The sequence below is a fragment of the Nerophis lumbriciformis genome, linkage group LG26 (genome assembly GCF_033978685.3).
Source record: "Nerophis lumbriciformis linkage group LG26, RoL_Nlum_v2.1, whole genome shotgun sequence".
NCBI classification, from domain to species: Eukaryota; Metazoa; Chordata; class Actinopteri; order Syngnathiformes; family Syngnathidae; genus Nerophis; species Nerophis lumbriciformis.
This window is the reverse complement of record NC_084573.2, coordinates 33289783-33311539: the sequence shown is the minus strand read 5'-3', so window position 1 is coordinate 33311539 and position 21757 is coordinate 33289783. Positions and strand designations below refer to the sequence as shown.

Genomic DNA, 21757 nt, shown 5'->3' with positions numbered 1-21757 from the left:
ATGCATGTACAGTAGATGGCAGTATTGTCCTGTTTAAGAGTGTCACAACATTGCTGTTTACGGCAGACGAACTGCTTTAGGTAGACAAAACGTGACTGCTGTTGTTGTGTGTTGTTGCCCCGCTGGGAGGACGATAATGACACTGCCTAACAATAAACCTGGAGGGGGCGTGGCCTCCAGCTCCGCCAGAATTTCGGGAGAAAATTTGTCCCGGGAGGTTTTCGGGAGAGGCGCAGAATTTCGGGAGTCTCCCGGAAAATCCGGGAGGGTTAGCAAGCATGAGTTCACGGTATGGACTGTGTCACGGTGCAATACGGTATTTGGGACATATTGCCACGTTCTAGGTCAGTGGCTCTTAAACTACCGCCTCAAGAACCACCATCATGACCAACCTTAAATACAGCAATGTAGTCCACTGTTTTTTAACCATAGGGCCGTGGCCCATTGTTGGGGAAACCAAACTTAAAAAATTGGGTCGAGGGCCGACTGCATGTAAAGCAACTATACATATATATACACTGTTACCAAAAGTATTTGGCCACCCATGGACGAGTCTGGGTTAGGAGGTTGCCAGGAGAATGGTACATTTCGGACTGCATTGTGCCGAGTGTGAAATTTGGTGGAGGAGGAATTATGGTGTGGGGTTAGTTTTCATGAGTTGGGCTTGGCCCCTTCGTTCCGGTGAAAGGAACTGTGAATGGTCCAGGATTCCCCTACCTTGTTGGAACAGTTTAGAGCGAGACACTTCCAAGGTCTGGTGTGGATGAACTTGACTGGCCTGCACAGAGTCTTGACCTGAACCCGATAGAACACATTTGGGATGAATTAGAACGGAGACTGAGAGCCAGGCCTTCTCGACCAATATCAGTGTGTGACCTCACCAATGCGCTTTTGGAAGAATGGTGGACAATTCCAATAAACACACTCCGCAACCTTGTGGACAGCCTTCCCAGAAGAGTTGAAGCTGTAATAGCTGCAAAAGGTGGACTTACATCATATTGAACCCTATGGGTTAAGAATGGGATGGCACTTCAAGTTCATATGTGAGTCAAGGCAGGTGGCCAAATACTTTACATATATATGTGTACATATTATATTGATATAATTGGATAATTAGAGTATGTGAAAGTTTGATCCCGACATTATTTACTTCCATTTTGTTGTAATCAATCAGAAATGTCAAGCAGCTTAAATGTGCCAAACACAGACAAGTGTGGAGAGAGGGTTTTGCATTTTTCCCATCATGCTTTGTAATGGTTTTAAATGGTTGTAATTTAAACATTTTGATGGTGCTTGGACATTTTTTCATAATATCCACAAAGGTTGTATTATGTGTCACCATGTATGTTGACATTTTGTTTTGGTTGGATTTTTTTTTTTTTGCACCATGATTGGGGAAGGTTGTTTGTATTTGGTCATATAAGTAAATGTTGTGCTTAACTATATTAAGAGAGTAGCCTACGGTCATTTAAGTGAATAACTTACTTTATTCACTCCAAACATGGATACATGTGGAGAGAGTGTTTTGCATGTTTCCCATCATGTTTTGTAAAGGTTTTAAATTGGTGTAATTTCAAGTTTTTTATGGTGATTGGACATTTTTTCATAATATCCACAAAGTTCAATGAGCAGGTTGTGTTATGTGTCACCATGTGTGTTGACATTTTGTGTTGGCTGGATTTAGCTTTTTTTCTGCCCCATGACTAGGGAAGGTTGTTTGCATTTGGTCATATAAGTAATTGCTGCGCTTGACTCAGTTCAGAGAGTAACCTATGGTCATTAAACTGAATAACTTACTTTGTTCACTCCAAACATGGATAAATGTGGAGAGAGTGTTTTGCATGTTTCCCATCATGCTTTGTAATGGTTTTAAAATGGGTGTAATTTCAAGTTTTTTATGGGGCTTGGACATTTTTTCATAATATCCACAAAGTTTAGTGAGCAGGTTGTGTTATGTGTCACCATGTGCATTGACATTTTGTGTTGGCTGCATTTAGCTTTTTTTCCTGCACCATGACTAGGGAAGGTTGTTTGCATTTGGTCATATAAGTGAATGCTGCGCTTGACTCTGTTCAGAGAGTTAACTATGGTCATTTAACTGAAGAACTTATATTGTTCACTCCAAACATGAATAAGTGTGGGGATTGTGTTTTGTATTTTTCCCATCATCAATGATTTTAAATGGGTGTAATTTAGAATGTTTTATGATGCTTGGACATTTTTTCATAATATCCACAAAGTTCAGTGAGCAGGTTGTGTTATGTGTCACCATGTGTGTTGACATTTTGTGTTGGTTGGATTTAGGTTTTTTTGCACCATGACTAGGGAAGGTTGTTTGCATTAGGTCATATAAGTAATGCTGCACATACATCTGTTCAGAGAGTAATATCTTGTTGTTTAACTGAAGAAATTGCATTGTTGACTTACTGGCAGTAAATAGGTTGCATTATGGCGTTCTTTTGTTTTGTTTTTTAGTGAATGCAATCTCCCTGGGCAAAATCATGACGTTTCGTGGGCCAAAATTGTAGACGTTTGCGGGCTAGTTTGGACACCCCTGCCCAAGATGGCTGCCAAAAAATAAACATCTGTTTCCCAGCTGTGGTCCGTACGCTGTACTCACTTGTGGAAGTAATGACTATATCAAACAAACAAACACAAGCAGTCTGGAAATAAATTCACAGAGAAGTTTTAAGCGCAAAAAATAAGACTAAAGTGGTAAAGCTATATTTTCATTGGCACTATAATTTTATTGAGAGTTTAGTTAAGAAACATATTTGTTCTTATTTTGGACATTTTAGTTAAACATAATTGTTTTTAAGTGTATTATTTTTATTTTTATTTATTTATGAGTCCCTTCTTATGCAGCAATTTTTTTTGTATATATTGTTTTTCAAGTCACCTGACATGTATACTGTGTTTATGTACATAATGTATCCATTTTGTAACATAATTTTTTATATACATGTTACATGTTGTATATATTTCATTGTTGAATGTATCAAATGTGATGAATATTTAATGGACCACAATGGAAACAAGCCTTTTGGATTTTTGTGCCATCCATTTGCCTTTTTAAAGCATTACATGGATGGTCAATCAACTTCTCAATCAATCAAAAAAGCATATTTTGTTAGACCGTATTTTTCTTTTTTAAATATTATTAAGGGTGTCCAAAAAAGTAAGTTTCTAATGACTCACAATTAGTATTTGTAACAATTCTTAATCAAACAAAAACAAATGAAAAATCAATTAAAAAAAATAAATAAATAAATAAATAAAAAAGTATATATATATAAATAATAATAAAAAAAAAAATATATATATATATATATATATATATATATATATATAATTAAAAAAAATAATATATATATATATATAAAAATATAAATATAAGTTTAAAACAGAAATATTTGGTTAAAATTTTATTTAAAAAAAAATAAAATAAAAAAAATAAATAAAAAAAAAAGTATATATATATATAAATAAATAAATAATAATAAAAAATAAAAATAAAATATATATATATATATATATATATATATATATATAATTTAAAAAAAAAAAATATATATATATATATATATAAAAATATAAGTTTAAAACAGAAATATTTGGTTAAAATTTTATTTTTAAAAAAATAAAAAAATAAAAAAATAAAAAAGTGTATATATATAAATAAATAAATAATAATAAAAAATAAAAATAAAATATATATATATAATTAAAAAAAAAAAAAAATATATATATATATATAAAAATATAAATATAAGTTTAAAACAGAAATGTTTGGTTAAAATTTTATTTAAAAAAAAACTGTTTTCTTTTAAGTAATATAGAAATGTATCAGAGTTGTTTATCTATTTTATGGAGGAATGGAGTTAATCATAGAACTGGCACCCAATGATATTAAAAAAGTATTGATTCTGAATTCAGAATCGTTTTTGAATCGAATCATTACCCCTCAAGAATCGAATCGAATCGTGTGGTGCCCAAAATATTCACAGCCCTAATATTTAGATATGCGTTATTTGATAAAACCACAATGATACTTTAAAACGACAAAGTCTGTTCATGTTTGGAAAAGAGATCCTTCCTGTGCTGGATTCAAACCAGAAGGGAGGCTTTGCTGCGTTCAGGGATAATATTGCTTTGCCTGATTTGATCATAAAACCCGGCAAAACAAAGAGCGAGACCGCCGGCTCGGTTTGCGTTGGGAATTTATTCGGTGTCAAAGTGATACGCTTCCCTCTAAACGCAGAGGCAGGGCGAAAATATAAGAGATCAGGAAAAAAAAAGACACGTGAAATGTGTCATATTCATACTCAATGTGAGGATAAGGTGGTTATTTACCTTGTGGTCTAGTCCCGTAGTCTTGGACGAGGAGGGGGTTTTATTGGACAGAGGAGGACACAACTAATACGGAACTATGGACATTGTCCAATAACAATTGACGTATCCTGGAATTGCACCAAACATGAATAGAAGTCTGCTGTTGTCCTTTTTTTGGTTCATCATCCGGTTTTTGGTTCGCCTTGAACGCTGAATTTCCACACCTTCTCCTGATTAGTGATTAGTGGACTCACCTGCCTGCGATCACTAATCAGGAGGGTTTATATCCCGGCTCGATCGGTCTGACAGTGCTGGTTTTTGGTCAGTCATGGTCTACAGCTGGCGTTTCCCGATTTTTTCCCAAAAAATTATAATTGTTTTTAACCTGCACCTTGGCTTCTAAGGCAGGGGTGTATTGAGTCCTTTGGGAGCCCAAAAAAAACCCCTGGTCATAGGGGCCCTCCACAAAACAAAAACAACATGAGCATTCATCAGTATTTTCCAAAATGTGTCATCCGAATGTGGCGTGTCGCGCTGTTACTGTGAAGGACGGAAGTGTGTGACTGGTGGGAAAAAGAGACAAAAATGGGTTTCAATCTTATAAAAAAAAAATTCATGTAGTTTTCATCTATTCAAAACAATTTTAAATATAAATGTGTACTCTGGATGTGATGCATAGTGCCATTACTGTGAAGGTTGGAAGTGTGTGACTGGTGGGAAAACGAGACAATAATTAACCAAACGTTTCAGGGCACCACAAAGTGTCTAATTAAAAACAATAGATAACGTTTTATTCCATTTAACATTTTTTAAATAGAAATGTGTACTCTGGAAGTGACTTATAGCGCTATTATTGTGAAGGTTAGAAGCGTGTGACTGGTGGGAAAACGAGACAATAATTGACAAAAACCTTTCAGAGCACCACAAAATGTTTCATAAAAAAACTATTGATAAAGTTGTCTTCTATTAAAAACAATTGTCAATAGAAATGTGTACTTTCGATGAGACGCACAGCGCTATTATTGTGAAGGTTGGAAGCGTGTCACTGGTGGGAAAACGAGACAATAATCAACCAAACGTTTCAGGACACCACAAAACGTCTAATTAAAAACAATAGATAAAGTTTTATTCTATTTAACATTTTTTTTTAAAGAAACAAGTACTCTGGAAGTGACGTATAGCGCTATTATTGTGAAGGTTGGAAGCGTGTGACTGGTGGGAAAACGAGACAATAATTAACCAAACGTTTCAGAGCACCACAAAACGTCTCATAAAAAAAAGTATTTATAAACTTGTCTTCTATTTAAAACAATCGTAAATAGAAATGTGTACTATGGATGTGACGCATAGCGCCATTAGTGTGACGGTTGGAAGCGTGTGACTGGTGGGAAAACGAGACAATAATTAACCAAACGTTTCAGGGCACCACAGAACGTCCAATTAAAAACAATAGATAAAGTTTTGTTCTATTTAACATGTTTTTTAAATAGAAATGTGTACTCTGGAAGTGACGCATGGCGCTATTATTGTGAAGGTTGGAAGTGTGTGACTGGTGGAAAAACGAGACATTAGTTAACCAAGCATTTCAGGGCAACACAAAATGTCTCATGAAAGAAGATTGATATAGTTTTCATCGATTCAACACAATTTTAAATATAAATGTGTACTCTAAAAGTGACGCACAGTGCTATTATTGTGAAGGTTGGAAGTGTGTGGCTGGTGGGAAAACGAGACAATAATTAATCAAACGTTTGAAGGCACCAGAAAATGTCTCATAAAAAATATTATATAATTTTCATCTATTTAAAACCATTTTTAATAGAAATGTGTAATCTGGATGTGACGGTTAGTACTATTATTATGAAGGTTAGAAGCGTGTGACTGGTGGGAAAAAGAGACACAAATGGGCCAAGCGTTTTAAGGCACCAGAAACATCTCATAAAAAAAATGGTAAAATATAGTTTTCATCGATTTAAAACTATTTTAAATAGAAATGTGTACTCTGGATATGACGGTTAGCACTATTATTATGAAGGTTCGAAGCGTGTGACTGGTGGGAAAAAGAGACAAAAATGGGCCAAGCATTTCAGGACACCAGAAAATGTCTCATAAAAAAGATAAATATAGTTTTCATCTATTCAAAACAATTTTAAATAGAAATTTGTACTCTGGATGTGACGCACAGCGCTATTATTGTGAAAGCTGGAAGCATGCGACTGGTGGGTAAACGAGACAATAATTAACCAAACGTTAAGAAAATGTCCCATAAAAAAAAAAATATATATATATAATTTTCATCTATTCAAAACAATTTTAAATAGAAATGTGTACTCTGGATGTGACGCATAGCGCTATTATTGTGAAGGTTCGATTTTTGAAAATGTTGAATTGATTTAGAATCTGGATGAATACAACGCTCAATTGGAAGTAAGACACTAAGCTGCAATTCCAGTTGCAAGTCCAAGACGTTGGCAGTAGTGTGTAGTTTATGGCGTTTTTTGTTGCGCCCTAAGAAGTGTTAATACTCTAAATATTGCACTTATGACGCACCGGACGTTTTAATGTAACGCGCATCTCCGTTGTAGTTTTCGTTATCCCCTTTGTAGGTGTTGAAATCGCCATGTAAAATCGCTAATGCTAATCAGTAGCATGTCAACAGCAAAACCAATGCATATTAGCATCAAGCTAGGGTCCCGAAATATGACACCATTTCACGTGAATCGGTCGTCGCCAAGAAAGTGCCGTAGACGACAACCGTCCCTAATGATAATGTTTACTTTCTTTTTGGTTCTGCTCATGTTTCGTCTCCTCGGCTCTCCCCCGCTGATAGGAACAAAAAGTAGTATTCCTTGAGGGAACATTGAGTGAGCAATAAATCTGGCACTTAAGGGAGGTTTTTAGTGTCTAACTGTTTTTCAGTGTCTTCAAGTGCTGTCAGACGTTCTTTGGCCTGGCTACATCCGCTCCTCCTGACCCCTTGAAGTCCTGTTTTTGTTCTCGGGACTGCAGACCCTCAGACCGTCAGACCCGCCCCCCCAAAAAGCGCCCATACAAAGGCAGACCCAAACAAAAATTCTAAACAATTTTTAATAGAAATGCGTACTCTGGATGTGACGCTTAGCGCTATTATTGTGAAGGTTGGAAATGTGTGACTGGTGGGAAAAAGAGACAAAAATGGGCCAAGCGTTTTAAGGCACCAGAAACATCTCATAAAAAAAGCGTGATATAGTTTTCATCTATTTATAACAATTTTAAATAGAAATGTGTACTCTGGATGTGACGCATAGCACTATTATCGTGAAGGTTGGAAGTGTGTGACTGGTGGGAAAAAGAGACAAAAATTAGGCCAAGCATTTCAGGACACCTGAAAATGTCTCATAAAAAAGATTGCTATAGTTTTCATCTATTCAAAACAATTTTAAATAGAAATGTGTACTCTTCATTTGACCCATAGCGCTATTATTGTGAAGGTTGGAAGTGTGTGACTGGTGGGAAAAAGAGACAAAAATGTGCAAAACGTTTCAGGACACCAGAAAATGTCTCATAAAAAAAGATTGATATAATGTTCATCAATTCAAAACAATTTTAAATAGAAATGTGTACTCTGGATGTGACGCTTAGCGCTATTATTGTGAAGGCTGGAAACATGTGACTGGTGGGAAAAGGAGACAAAAATGGGCCAAGCGTTTTAAGGCACCAGAAACATCTCATAAGAAAAAGGGTGATATAGTTTCCATCTACTTAAAACAAATTTAAATAGAAATGTGTACTCTGGATGTGACGCTTAGTGCTATTATTGTGAAGGCTGGAAACATGTGACTGGTGGGAAAAGGAGACAAAAATGGGCAAGCGTTTTAAGGCACCAGAAACATCTCATAAGAAAAAGGGTGATATAGTTTCCATCAACTCAAAACAATTTTAAATATAAATGTGTACTCTGGATGTGACGCTTAGCGCTATTATTGTGAATGTTGGAAATGTGTGACTGGTGGGAAAAAGAGACAAAAAAGGGCCAAGCATTCAGGACACCAGAAAATGTCTCATAAAAAAAAGATTTATATAGTTTTCATCTATTCAAAACTATTTTAAATAGAAATGTGTACTCTGGATGTGACGCTTAGCGCTATTATTGTGACAGTTGGAAGTGTGTGACTGGTGGGAAAACGAGACAATAATTAATCAAACGTTTGAAGGCACCAGAAGATCTCTATATAAAAAAAATGATATAGTTTTCATCTATTTAAAACAATTTTAAATAGAAATTTGTAATCTGGATGTGACGCTTAGTGCTATTATTGTGAAGGCTGGAAACATGTGACTGGTGGGAAAAAGAGACAAAAATGGGCCCAGCGTTTTAAGGCACCAGAAACATCTCATTAAAAAAAAGCAAGATATAGTTTTCATTTATTTATAACAATTTTAAATAGAAATGTGAACTCTGGATGTGACGCATAGCACTATTATCGTGACGGTTGGAAGTGTGTGACTGGTGGGAAAAAGAGACAAAAATGGGCCAATCATTTCAGGACACCAGAAAATGTCTCATAAAAAAAGATTGATATAGTTTTCATCTATTCAAAACAATTTTAAATAGAAATGTGTACTCTGGATGTGACGCTTAGCGCTATTATTGTGAAGGTTGGAAGCGTGTGACTGGTGGGAAAACGAGACAATAATTAATCAAACGTTTGAAGGCACCAGAAGATCTCTATATTAAAAAAATGATATAGTTTTCATCTATTTAAAACAATTTTAAATAGAAATTTGTAATCTGGATGTGACGCTTAGTGCTATTATTGTGAAGGCTGGAAACATGTGACTGGTGGGAAAAAGAGACAAAAATGGGCCAAGCGTTTTAAGGCACCAGAAACATCTCATAAAAAAAAGGGTGATATAGTTTTCATCTATTTAAAACAATTTTAAATGGAAATGTGTACTCTGGATGTGACGCTTAGCGCAATTATTGTGAAGGTTGGAAGTGTGTGACTGGTGGGGAAAAGAGACAAAAAAGGGCCAAGCATTTTAAGGCACCAGAAACATCTCATAAAAAAATAGTGATATAGTTTTAATCTATTTAAAACCATTTTAAATAGAAATGTGTACTCTGGATGTGACGCATAGCACTATTATCGTGAAGGTTGGAAGTGTGTGACTGGTGGGAAAAAGAGACAAAAATGTGCGAAACGTTTCAGGACACCAGAAAATGTCTCATAAAAAAAGATTGATATAATGTTCATCAATTGAAAACAATTTTAAATAGAAATGTGTACTCTGGATGTGACGCTTAGCGCTATTTTTGTGAAGGTTGGAAGTGTGTGACTGGTGGGAAAAAGAGACAAAAATGGGCCAAGCGTTTTAAGGCACCAGAAACATCTCATTAAAAAAAGCGAGATATAGTTTTCATTTATTTATAACAATTTTAAATAGAAATGTGAACTCTGGATGTGACGCATAGCGCTATTATCGTGAAGGTTGGAAGTGTGTGACTGGTGGGAAAAAGAGACAAAAAAAGGGCCAAGCGTTTTCAGGCACCAGAAACATCTCATAAAATAATAGTGATATAGTTTTAATCTATTTAAAACAATTTTAAATAGAAATGTGTACTCTGGATGTGACGCATAGCGCTATTATCGTGAAGGTTGGAAGTGTGTGACTGGTGGGAAAAAGAGACAAAAATGTGCGAAACGTTTCAGGACACCAGAAAATGTCTCATAAAAAAAGATTGATATAATGTTCATCAATTCAAAACAATTTTAAATAGAAATGTGTACTCTGGATGTGATGCTTAGCGCTATTTTTGTGAAGGTTGGAAGTGTGTGACTGGTGGGAAAAAGAGACAAAAATGGGCCAAGCGTTTTAAGGCACCAGAAACATCTCATTAAAAAAAAGCGTGATATAGTTTTCATCTATTTATAACCATTTTAAATAGAAATGTGTACTCTGGATGTGACGCATAGCACTATTATCGTGAAGGTTGGAAGTGTGTGACTGGTGGGAAAACGAGACAAAAATTAGGCCAAGCATTTCAGGACACCTGAAAATGTCTCATAAAAAAAGATTGCTATAGTTTTCATCTATTCAAAACTATTTTAAATAGAAATGTGTACTCTTCATTTGACCCATAGCGCTATTATTGTGAAGGTTGGAAGTGTGTGACTGGTGGGAAAAAGAGACAAACATGTGCAAAACGTTTCAGGACACCAGAAAATGTCTCATAAAAAAAGATTGATATAATTTTCATCAATTCAAAACAATTTTAAATAGAAATGTGTACTCTGGATGTGACGCTTAGCGCTATTATTGTGAAGGCTGGAAACATGTGACTGGTGGGAAAAGGAGACAAAAATGGGCCAAGCGTTTTAAGGCACCAGAAACATCTCATAAGAAAAAGGGTGATATAGTTTCCATCTACTTAAAACAAATTTAAATAGAAATGTGTACTCTGGATGTGACGCTTAGTGCTATTATTGTGAAGGCTGGAAACATGTGACTGGTGGGAAAAAGAGACAAAAATGGGCCAAGCGTTTTAAGGCACCAGAAACATCTCATAAAAAAAGGGTGAGAGATTTTCATCTATTTAAAACAATTTTAAATGGAAATGTGTACTCTGGATGTGACGCTTAGCGCAATTATTGTGAAGGTTGGAAGTGTGTGACTGGTGGGAAAAAGAGACAAAAAAGGGCCAAGTGTTTTAAGGCACCAGAAACATCTCATAAAAAAATAGTGATATAGTTTTAATCTATTTAAAACAATTTTAAATAGAAATGTGTACTCTGGATGTGACGCATAGCGCTATTATCGTGAAGGTTGGAAGTGTGTGACTGGTGGGAAAAAGAGACAAAAATGTGCGAAACGTTTCAGGACAACAGAAAATGTCTCGTAAAAAAAGATTGATATAATGTTCATCAATTCAAAACAATTTTAAATAGAAATGTGTACTCTGGATGTGACGCTTAGCGCTATTTTTGTGAAGGTTGGAAGTGTGTGACTGGTGGGAAAAAGAGACAAAAATGGGCCAAGCGTTTTAAGGCACCAGAAACATCTCATTAAAAAAAAGCGAGATATAGTTTTAATCTATTTAAAACAATTTTAAATAGAAATGTGTACTCTGGATGTGACGCATAGCGCTATTATCGTGAAGGTTGGAAGTGTGTGACTGGTGGGAAAAAGAGACAAAAATGTGCGAAACGTTTCAGGACACCAGAAAATGTCTCATAAAAAAAGATTGATATAATGTTCATCAATTCAAAACAATTTTAAATAGAAATGTGTACTCTGGATGTGACGCTTAGCGCTATTTTTGTGAAGGTTGGAAGTGTGTGACTGGTGGGAAAAAGAGACAAAAATGGGCCAAGCGTTTTAAGGCACCAGAAACATCTCATTAAAAAAAAGCGAGATATAGTTTTCATTTATTTATAACAATTTTAAATATAAATGTGAACTCTGGATGTGACGCATAGCGCTATTATCGTGAAGGTTGGAAGTGTGTGACTGGTGGGAAAAAGAGACAAAAATGTGCGAAACGTTTCGGGACACCAGAAAATGTCTCATAAAAAAAGATTGATATAATGTTCATCAATTCAAAACAATTTTAAATAGAAATGTGTACTCTGGATGTGACGCTTAGCGCTATTTTTGTGAAGGTTGGAAGTGTGTGACTGGTGGGAAAAAGAGACAAAAATGGGCCAATCATTTCAGGACACCAGAAAATGTCTCATAAAAGAAGATTGATATAGTTTTCATCTATTCAAAACAATTTTAAATAGAAATGTGTACTCTGCATTTGATGCATAGCGCTATTATTGTGAAGGTTGGAAGTGTGTGACTGGTGGGAAAACGAGACGTTTTTTGGCCTGGCTACATCCGCTCCTCCTTACCCCTTGAAGTCCTGTTTTTGTTCTCGGGACTGCAGACCCTCAGACCGTCAGACCCACCCCCCCCCCCAAAAAGCGCCGATATAAAGGCAAACCCGACCCCGCCCGGGGACGACGGAACCTCTGACCCCCGGCGGCACCTCTGCCTCTCCGTGTGGCTGCCCTCGCATTCCAGTCCGGCTCTGAAACCCGAGACCGCCGTGAGCTCATCGCCTGCCCGCGCGGTTTCCAGAGCTAAATGATACCGAGGGGAAAAAACGGCAGAGAAAACAGAGCGGAGGGAACTAAATTCTAGAAAGGGAGGGGTGTGCGAGGCATCCAGTGGTGCAACCGGTCCCTCCTCCGGGGTTAAGTTACGCGCGAGACAGCGAGGAGCGAGACGAGGTCTTTGCTTGTTGTCTGTCTACTTTTCCTTTCCGCGCTTCACTGGTGGCTACGTGCACTTTCCTACACGTGCACGCCCCCCCAATGTGTGCCCCAAATGGTCCGTAGGAGCCGGAAAGTGACCCCATGAGCTTGTCTTCTTCTATGGCGGGGGTCAGCAACACCCGGCTCTTTAGTGCCGTCCTAGTGGCTTCCTGGAGCATTTTTTAAAAAGTATTGAAAATGGGGGAAAAAATGGGGGAAATATAATTGTTTTGTTTTAGTATGTTTTTGACACAAACCTTCCTAATTGCTAGAAAGCCCATTGTTTAATACGTTTGTGTGTATGCTTCACTGATGACCGTGTTTGGTGAACTTCCTTTTTGTCCTACTAATTTCGGCGGTTCTTGAACTCACCATAGTGTGGACTGTGACGCAACAGTTGGTTTACATGTCAAATCTTCCACTCCTGTCTCGTTTTGTCCACCAAAAGTTTTATACTGTGCGTGAATGCACAAAGGTGAGTTATTGACTTGTTGGAGTGCTAATCAGGCATATTTGGTCACTGCATGACTGCAAACTAATCCATGCTAACATGCTATTTAGCAGAGGTGTGGACTCGAGTCACATGACTTGGACTCGAGTCAGACTCGAGTCATGAATTTGATGACTTTAGACTCGACTTGACAAAATGTAAAAAGACTTGCAACTCGACTTAGACTTTAACATCAATGACTTGTGACTTCACTTGGACTTGAGCCTTTTGAATTGACATGACTTGACATGACTTGCTACTTTCCCCAAAACCCAAAGATGAAAAAGTTATTCGGGAGCGCTCCGTATTTTTCATTGTGTACTTGTCTATCAGCGTTGCGTGTGTCAGCTGGTGTGGTCTCAGTACAACAGCCAATCAAATTAGATCTACTTTGTTTTCATCACACAGCATTCATCCAATCAAATTGCAGGACAACCAACGAAGAAGACATGTCCAAACCACACGCCAGTGAACAAAAAATGATACCTAAAATAATTTCGTTTGGGTATAAAAATTACGAGGTGGTCAACACAAAACGGTTTGCAGTTTGCAACACATGCGGTTCGAAAATGACTGATGGAGAGGAAACAACTTCCAACTTCGTCCGGCATTTGAAGTTGCACAAAGAACGGTAAGTTTTGAATGTAAGATAACGTTTATTGGCTAAGTAACGTGACTTTTATTTGCCGTGTAGTTAAATCAGTGAGGCTGTAAACTCACTGCTAACGTTATAACGTTATTGCAAACACGGGAATCTGTTGCAGTTCACTACCTTATTCATACTTTTTGTTCAATGGTTTTTTTAAGCAGGGTTACGTTAGTCAATATATCACACGTAACGTTAGACGGCGGTCAGCAGCACTGCATATTTTAGCCACCTAAAAAAAGACAAAAATAGTAAAATAAAGGTCAGTTAAAATGTATACTATATTATGAATAAGTGTACCGTTTTAGCTAGCTTTCTGACATACTGTTGGTTGTTTACCTCAGTGGTCCCCAACCACCGGGCCGCGGCCCGCTACTGGTCCGTGGATCGATTGGTATTGGGCCGCACAAGAAATATAAATATATTTTTTTTCTTTTTTTAATTAAATCAACATAAAAAACACAAGATACACTTACAAGTAGTGCACCAACCCAAAACAACTCTCTCCCCCCTTTTGTTCTGGGCATTGAACATGAAGACTCTTCCTTCACTGTTCCGAGTGGCCATGAGAGTCTTGGCAGTGCCTGCCTCCAGTGCTCCAGTGGAGCGAGTTTTCAGCCATGGTGGCATCATACTACGCCCCCATCGTGCACAAATGACTGACAGACTCTTGGCTAATTTGGTCTTTTGCAAATGCAATGCAGCATAGGGCCCTGACATATAAAAAGTACAACTTTTTTGTTGTGTTCACGTATATGTCATGTTTTTTCAATGTTAACACTTTTGTACAAATAAGTACATTTGCACTTTATTTTTCAATGTGTTTGTTCTGTAAAGGAATGAGTTAATGTTTAAAATGACTGGTTAATAGTGCTATTATGAAGTGCAATGTCAGCACAATTTTTTTTCCTGCAATTTAAAATGCACTTGTTTTAATAAATAAATACAGCGTTTGAAAAGCATACACAATCTGTGTTAATATATTAGTCTGTGGTTAAAAGGACTTGAAAGGACTCGAAACTCAAAATGCAGGACTTAGGACTTGACTTGAGACTTTCCAGTCTTGACTTTGGACTTGACTCGGGGCTTGCCTGTCTTGACTCGGGACTTGACTCAGACTTGAGGGCAAAGACTTGAGACTTACTTGTGACTTGCAAAACAATGACTTGGTCCCACCTCTGCTATTTAGGCTAGCGAGTACATATTGCATCATTATGCCTCATTTGTAGGTATATTTGAGCTCATTTAATATCCTTTATTTTATCCTCTTTATATATAACACATATGACACATTATCTGTATGTAATATTGGCTGCATTTCAGATAGTTGTTTGTGTGCCATGTTGTTCCAGACCACAGCAAACATTACCTAAGATTGTGATAAATCTAATAAAAGAAGAAAGCCTGCAGTTTCCTTTAAATTGGACACAAACATCTATACCTTTGGCCATTAAAAGCCAGTAATTTCCAGGACTTATCTCACCTTCTGAGTAGCCTCTGATTAATTAATGTTGTAAAAATGTGTACAATAAATATACAATTTCTGTCAACAAAGATTTGCTTCAGCCTGCGACACATAGTCATTTTGATAGTAGGCTATTACGGCGAATATAGACACGTACGTCATGTGTTGCTTTCATTATAAGACTTATATATAAGGCTTTGTATTTGTTGCGGCTCCAGACGGATTAGTTAGGGACCGAGTCCCTTTGGGACAGAGGACCCTATTGTATTGTACAGGAAGTTTGCAATTCCCACTTCAAAACAAAAGTTGTGTCAAAACAGTCACCTTTTTTCAAACATTATCTCCTCTGAGCGCGTTTGTCGTGTCGGCTTCAATTTAGCACAGGAGAGGGATTGAACCCTTCTGATTAAAAGTTGATGAAAGAGTTGTAATTACTGCTCCGGTTTGGATTTTATGAGCCCTCAAAGTCGGTCCCGTCCATCGCTGCTTGCAGCTTTAATTTCTTTTGTATTTTTGGTCCAATATGGCTCTTTCAACGTTTTGAGTTGCCGACCCCTGTTCTATGGACACAAACGGTAAGTTTTCCTCCTGAAAAAAAAAAATCTTTCAGGGTTTATTGAACACAAGAGGCCCCTTTGTTAAAATCACTAAAAATAGTCCAACAAAAAAAAAAAAATCATATTTCTCTTTTTTGATCGAAGGTCATTGTCTAATCACGGACACCAGAATTTCAGACTTTATTACCGATTTTCCCACTTTTAAAAAAGCCTTTTTAAACTACCGTAAATGCCGGACTATAAGCCGCTACTTTTTTCCCGACGTGTATAAAACGTTGCGTCTTCTCCGCTAACGGCCGCAGTGTTTTGAATTCATCGTTTGGGACGTGTTTGCTAAACTGCAGGTGCTACGGGTTGAAAATGTCAGGTTTCAAGTTCATCCACACCAGACTCTGTCATCCATGTCTTTATGGACCTTGCTTTTGTGCACTGGTGCACAGTCTTGTTGGAAGAGGAAGGGGCCCGCTCCAAACTGTTCCCACAAGGTTGGGAGCATGGAATTGTCCAAAAATGTTTTGGTATCCTGGAGCATTCAAAGTTCCTTTCACTGGAACTAACTCCTGAAACACAACCCCACACCATAATTCCTCCTCCAGTAAATTTCACACTCGGCACGATGCAGTCCGAAATAAACCATTCTCCTGGCAACCTCCAAACCCAGACTGGTCTCCAGAGAAGGCGTCTCCACTGCTCTAGAGTCCAGTGGCGACGTGCTTTACACCACTTTGCATTGGACTTGGTGATGTATGGCTTAGATAGAGCTGCTCGGCCATGGAAACCCAATCCATGAAGCTCTCTGCGTACTGTACGTGGGCTAATTGGAAGGTCACGTGAAGTTTGGAGCTCTGTAGCGACTGACTGTGCAGAAAGTCTTTGCACTATGCTGACTCCTCTCTGTCAGTTTACGTGGCCTACCACTTGGTGGCTGGCTTGCTGTTTGATTCTGAGAATAAAGTCGAGAGTTGACTTGGGAATATTTAGGAGCGAGGATATTTCACGACTGGATTTGTTGCACAGGTGGCATCCTATGACAGTTCCACGCTGGAAATCACTGAGAGCGGCCCATTCTTTCACAAACAGTCTCCATGCCTAAGTGCATGATTTTATACACATGTGGCCGGGCCAAGTGATTAGGACACCTGATTCTGATGATTTGGATGGGTGGCCAAATACTTTTGGCAATATAGTGTGTATATATATATCATATACACATATATATATATATATATATATATATATATATATATATATATATATATATATATATATATATATATATATGTCATGATCTAAGGTAGAACATACTCAAGGTTACGATATCGGGTGACACGAATATAAAGGTGACTACCGTATTGCCCTAACTGTAAGCTACTACTTTTTTCCTACGCTTTGCACACTGCGGTTTATATAATGATGCGGCCAATCTGTGGATGTGTATTCGCTAACAGCGATCAGGTGGCGCTCGTACCCTTGTTTTTGCATCTTTTTATGTCAATATCTCATTTCACAAAGTACTGGTATACATCTGCAGCTTATAGTCCGGTGCGGCTAAAATATGTCAATATTTATTTTCTTTCTTAAAAAATATAAATTAAAAAAATAAATAAATAAATAAATAAAATATATATATATATATATATATATATATATATATATATATATTTTATTTATATTTTATTTTATTTTAATTTTTTATTTTTTTAAATATTTTTTAAGGGAAATACGGTAGTCACCTTTATGTTCGTGTCACCCGATATCGTAGCCTTGAGTATGTTCTACTGTAGATCATGACATTTTTGCAACGAGGAGGCTCAAAAATAACCTAAAACTAAATAACTTAATAATTAAAATTATTTGCATTTTTATTTTGACCAAAATGATCAAAGTTATCATTATGTGGAATATATATAAATATATATATATATATATATATATATATATATATATATATATATATATATATATATATATATATATATATATATATATACATATATATATATATATATATATATATATATATATATATATATATATACATATATAAATATATATATATATATATATATATATATATATATATATATATATATATATATATATATATTTTTTTTTTTATTTTAATTTTTTTTTCACATACATATATATATATATATATATATATATATCCATCCATCCATCCATCTTCTTCCGCTTATCAGAGGTCGGGTCACGGGGGCAGCAGCCTAAGCAGGGAAGCCCAGACTTCCCTCTCCCCAGCCACTTCGTCCAGCTCCTCCCGGGGGATCCCGAGGCGTTCCCAGGCCAGCCGGGAGACATAGTCTTCCCAACGTGTCCTGGGTCTTCCTCGTGGCCTCCTACCGGTCGGACATGCCCTAAACACCTCCTTAGGGAGGCGCTCGGGTGGCATCCTGACCAGACCTTCCGGCTCAGCTCCTTCTTCACCACAACGGATCGATACAGCGTCCGCATTACTGAAGACGCCGCACCGATCCGCCTGTCGATCTCACGATCCACTCTTCCCTCACTCGTGAACAAGACTCCGAGGTACTTGAATTCCTCCACTTGGGGCAAGATCTCCTCCCCAACCCGGAGATGGCACTCCACCCTTTTCCGGGCGAGAACCATGGACTCGGACTTGGAGGTGCTGATTCTCATCCCAGTCGCTTCACACTCAGCTGCGAACCGATCCAGTGAGAGCTGAAGATCCTGGCCAGATGAAGCCATCAGGACCAAATCATCTGCAAAAAGCAGAGACCTAATCCTGCAGCCACCAAACCGGATCCCCTCAACGCCTTGACTGCGCCTAGAAATTCTGTCCATAAAAGTTATGAACAGAATCGGTGACAAAGGGCAGCCTTGGCGGAGTCCAACCCTCACCGGAAACGTGTCCGACTTACTACCGGCAATGCGGACCAAGCTCTGGCACTGATCATACAGGGAGCGGACCGCCACAATCAGACAGTCCGAAACCCCATACTCTCTGAGCACTCCCCACAGGACTTCCCGAGGGACACGGTCGAATGCCTTCTCCAAGTCCACAAAGCACATGTAGACTGGTTGGGCAAACTCCCATGCACCCTCAAGGACCCTGCCGAGAGTATAGAGCTGGTCCACAGTTCCACGACCAGGACGAAAACCACACTGTTCCTCCTGAATCCGAGGTTCGACTATCCGGCGTAGCCTCCTCTCCAGTACACCTGAATATATATATATACATATATATATATATATATATATATATATATATATATATATATATATATATATATATATATATATATATATATATATATATATATATTTCACATAATGATAACTTTGATCATTTTGGTCAAAATAAAAATGCAAATAATTTTAATTATTAAGTTATTTAGTTTTAGGTTATTTTTGAGCCTCCTCGTTGCAAAAATGTTTCAGAATTTTTTAACGTGAAACTATTTTTCTATGCTTTTTTTAAAAATCAATATTGTATTTAATTAAATGTATGTTTTGTATTAAATAGAATTCATGGATTCTTTTTTTGGTGCAAAATTACAAAAAATAACATTTTAAAACCTAAATGTTAAAGTCTTTCCGACTGATATTTGATCCCAACACATCCGCTTGTTCAGCCCAGGACTAACAACGTGCGCCGTGGAAATATCGTCGTTGTATTGTTTGATCAGTGACAGAGCAGGAGGCGGCTAGGAACAAGTTTGAATTCCCTGCGATGCGTTAAATGACATTTTCACACGCGCTCCTTGACACAAAAAGGGCGCCCCCTGCTGGCGACGGGGCCCAGCTCTCAGCGCGCGCGATCTGCATTCACGTCTCATGATCTCGTATTGATGAGTCTTCTGGCTTAATCACCGCTCACGTAATTAAACCAATCAGTCTCGCTCTCCCGTCGACTTGGGAGGATGTCGGAGGAAAGTGTGCAAAGTTGCGACAGGAAGTGGGGGGTTGAGGAGTGAAGAGTCAGCTGAAAGCTCAGATAAACACTTAAAAGTGGGACTTTTTTTGAATTTTTATTCATGCATTATTCATGGACGCCTTTTTTCTGTTCCCCGCGTCTTGTTTGTTCGCCCCGTGCGCTTGTCTTGTCGACACTCCTGGCTGACGTTTTTCTGAAGCCCGCTTCAAGACGCCATTGATGAATTTTACCGTTTGAGGTTAAAAACAAAAAAAAATACAAAGGGTCGAGACACAGTTTTTTAAGAAGACCTTCACTTTTTTCGGGGGGAGAGTTTTGCTTATCCTTATGTAAGACGAGAACACGTGTTTTTCTTTTTTAATGCATTCTAAGTCGTAAAATATGGCAAGCATGAGGTGGCTAACAAATGTGAGCACACTATTGCGCCCATATAACGGCCAACAACACTCCATCTACTCATATATTAGCAATATTTTGTTATTACAAGCGCTTACGCAGACGAACAATTTTTTAATGATGCCGTGATCACAGAGAGCTAACTAGCTTATGCTGATATATTGACATGCTGAGCTGCTGCATCGCCTCTGAGCTGGTGAAAGTCAATTCTAGATACTAAATCATGCCTGGTTGGTCACTTTTGACGTCCAACTTAGACGCGAAAACATGCTCGTTAGCGGCATTTTTCTTTTTTTAGCCCTTCGTGGGGATTATGATTAATTGTTCATGTAAATGGGAATACACAAGCATCTTTATCCCAGTGAGAGCAGACATTGTACAGTAAGTGATGGTTTTATTATGTTCGAATGTTGTATTTTTTGTTTAGCACTTAGCGATACCGCTACATGATGCTAAGTGTTTGTTGTTGAATGGAAAAGTTGTGACGCGTCCACTAATTAGTACACTTAAAATAAGCAAAATATGCAAATATCACATGTTTTTGGGAGTGTTACTACAATATAGGGCTGTGAATCGTTGGGCACCACATGATTCGATTCGATTAAGAGTCACTTCTCGATTCAAAACGAATTTTGATTCAAAATTAAAACTTTTTTAATAACATTGGGTGCCAGTTCTCTTTCTGCCTGAAAGGTTGGACAGGACAGATTTAAAAAAAAAAAATTGTATTAATCGATTAAGAATCATTGTAAAAAAAGAATCGATTTATTCGAAAATTGATTTTAAATGAGAGATATATTTAGAGCGGGTATATGAAATAGAGCGATGAATCTTTAGGCACAACACAATTCGATTTGACTCAATTCTTGGGGGTAAAAAATTGATTCAAAACAGTTTAAATTTCAAATCTATTTTTAAAATCAATATACATGATTAACTACATTTCTCAATAAAATAAACAAATCTGATACATTTCTATATTACTTAAAAGAAAACGGATTTTGTTTAATAAACTCAACCCAAAATATTTACTAAGTTTTTTTTTAAATAGATTTTTGATTTGTTTAATCGATTAAGAATCGTTACAAATAAGAATCGCGAATCATTCCAAAATATTATTATTTTTTTGACACCACGACTACATGACATATATATTTAGAGTGTGTATTTAAAATAGGTTGGTGAATCTTTGGCGACCACAAGATTCGATTCTTGAGGGTAACGATTTGATTCAGAATCAATTCTCGATTCAAAACGATTCTCGATTAAAAATATACACCTTTTAATAACATTGGGGGGCAGTTCTCTCGACATGAGTGGTTGCACAGGACTTTTTTTTTTTTAATTAGTAAAAAAAAAACAATCGTTTAGAAAAAAAAATCGATTAAGAATCGTTACAAGTATGTATATATATATATATATATATATATATATATATATATATATATATATATATATATATATATATATATGTATGTATATATATATATATGTATATACATATATATGTATATATATGTATATACATATATATGTATATATATGTATATACATATATATGTATATATATATATATATATGTATATACATATATATGTATATATATGTATGTTTATATATATATATACATATATATATATATATATATATTTAAATTCATCTATTTTATATAC

At 36.8% G+C, this 21757-nt stretch overlaps 1 long non-coding RNA gene across 1 annotated transcript; it reads right to left on the bottom strand.

The window, feature by feature from the left end:
• Nucleotides 1-715: 715 nt before the first annotated feature.
• LOC140679848 (uncharacterized) lies at nt 716-4403 on the bottom strand. The gene is made up of 3 exons (XR_012051183.1): nt 4354-4403; nt 882-973; nt 716-795 (listed from the first exon to the last, which is right to left on the bottom strand). It is a non-coding gene; the product is annotated as an uncharacterized lncRNA (long non-coding RNA).
• Nucleotides 4404-21757: the final 17354 nt, after the last annotated feature.